Source organism: Anguilla rostrata, chromosome 17 (assembly GCF_018555375.3).
Source record: "Anguilla rostrata isolate EN2019 chromosome 17, ASM1855537v3, whole genome shotgun sequence".
Classification (NCBI taxonomy): Eukaryota; Metazoa; Chordata; class Actinopteri; order Anguilliformes; family Anguillidae; genus Anguilla; species Anguilla rostrata.
In genome coordinates, this window is record NC_057949.1 from 22,183,222 (window position 1) to 22,186,026 (window position 2,805).

Sequence of the window (2,805 nt, forward strand, 5' to 3'; positions counted from 1 at the left end):
CCGTGAACGGCCATCATCCTCAACCAACAAACCTCCCGAGGGCTGCGATTGGCTAACTGGACAATAGCCATTGTTCTGATAGGGCTGTGACTTTATAGAGGGTAGTGCGGAGAGAGAGAGAGAGAGAGAGGAACTGAGGCAGTAGTACTTGAAGCACTGGTAGAATGTGTACACCTACCATATTTCAAGGAATAAATTATAGCATGCAGCATTGCAATTTTATTTTGTTGTTATTATTATTATTATCCATCCATCCATCCATCCATTATTATTATTATTATTATTATTATTATTATTATTATTATTATTATTATTAATAATAATAATAATAATAATAATAATAATAATAATAATAATACTACTACTACTACTACTACTAATAATAATAATAATAATAATAATAATAATACTTGTAATACTAATACTAATACTAATACTTATACTAATACTAATACTACTGTTTTTTATTGTTTACACTGTCCTGACAATAAAGCATTTGGATTTGAATTTGAGAGGGAGTGGAGGGGGGGGAGGAGGTCGGTCGCTCTTCTCAGAGCTGGCCCGTTAGCCAGTGGCAGTAGCGCAGGGACTCAATGAAGTGACCCTTTCTTCCTGCGCACAAATCACTTCATGTTTCCAATCAAATGGGCCCTTTGTCTCCTTCCATTGTCGGCCAGGGGAAACAGTGGGCTGCATTGAGCCGGTGCAGACAGCTAATCTCGTTTAAAGGCTTTTGAGGTCAGCGAAGAATTTGAATCGATAATTGGTAACGATTTTAGAAGCAAAACAAAGTCAATGCACATTTTTGAAACACTGCACGTTGTTGTGGCTGCTTTTGATTAACTTCTAGTTCTACCAGTATAGTTGGGCCTCTGACCATTTAATCCTCCTGAAGAGAGAACAATGTCTGGATGGAAAGGGACTCCTGTCGATATAGAGAAATTTTAACGACTGGCCATGTACATTTCTCTCTTTCTCACGCTATCTGTTTCTGCCAGCGACCGCACGACCAGAGATCATCGGAGAGGTACGAGGAGGAGGACAGGCTCGGTTCAGTGGATTCAATCGCTTCTTCACGAGCACAGTTCAGAAATCACGAAATGAACAGCGCGCTCCCATTGAATGAAGGTATGGATTTATTTATTTGTAAGTCGAGGATAAGGACAAATGTTGAATGACCAGGCCTCAGAGGCAATAATTTAAAAAAGCGTATTCGTTTTTTAAAAATTGCAGTTCGATGGCCCACCTTTGAGGCTCTACAGGGACTGAACGCCCTGTGTGAATCTGTTTTGTGTTGCTTTGATGTCTCCAGGTGGAAATTTGCCGCAGGTATATTCCACCCCGATATCCAGAAGTGGTTCCTTAGAGCTCAGCTCATCAGACCATCTAGCAGAGAGAGGGAGCAACAGGGAGCTGAGGTCCATGCGTGACACAGTGCTCACCATTGGCTTCTCTTTATCGAGGGTGCCAATCATTTTGGAGCTCGCTGTACATAATACATTCACACACGCGTGTGCACGTGCAAACACGCAGACACCCGCAAACACACGTGTGCACATGAGCATGTACGTGCGTATAGTGTACACGTGCAATTTTTGTGTCCTGGCAAAGAACGAACACAAAAATTTACACAAGATGGGAGGTGTATTCAGAAGCATAGGTCCGGAGGCACAGAAGTCCACAATTGGCAGTCATAAATTATGGCCATAACTTACTGAGTCAGGGCCATGAATTGCTTCCAGCATGCAACACTAACAGACTGAAATGTGTGCTTAAGGTGAACAGGTCAAGGCCATACAGATGAAGGACTGTGTGTGTGTGCGTGCATGAATGTATGTTTGTGTATGAATGTATCTGTTTCTCCTGACAGGCTGCACTATGAAAGTGTGTGTGAAACTATGAATTTGTGTGTTTGTGCCGTTGTGATATTTGGGTAATCCGTTGATTTTGACTGTAATGGCTCAGATAGCTTTTAAACCAGGCTCCCATAAACAACAGAAGAAGCGTAATCAATCCAGTGGTTCACCGTTGTTATCATTAAAACAATACTCCTGTTTCATTCCTCTTGATGTGTGAATGGGTGTGGATGGAGATCTTGTGGGATGGACAAATCTGTACCTTAGTGACTTCCATTGTAAACTTGCACACGATGATTCCAGATTCTCTGTTTCCTTGTTCTTGGATGGCCACGGACACGTCACATAAGATCATCTGCACCTGCCCCAGGGTCCATGTGTGGAAAAAATTACATATTAATCTTGTGCTTGTACTTTAACACAAACAGCCTTTATTTCCAACTGGATTACCCTTTAGAGTTTTGTCACAGGACATTGTACACAGAATAGTAACTGACACTATGGCTGAGGAATCATTTGCACGACAATTTCTGTGGGAATATTAAGTCTTTTGCCTTTCACTCAAAGTTTACTTCCGTATATATATATATATACATGTCTGAGATGCACCCTATATATATATATAGGGTGCATCTCAGACATGTGACGGTGTTTGCTGATATGAGTAAATGTCCTGATTTTCTTGTGCTACTTTAAAAAATATGTAAGAATTACTATGAATATCATATTATCAAGTTTTATCATCTATTAATTAATATAAAATTACTTAATAATTAATTGATTAATAATATTAGTAGTACTAGTTGGTGTTGTCGCAATGATAGTATCATTACTACATATCTAGACAGAGAGAAGGTAAGAATGTGCCCAGAATGTGGAGGATGATCGAGAGTCTGGGGGGTGGGTGGGGGTGGGGGTGTGGTGAGATTATATCATTGTGTGGCGGGGA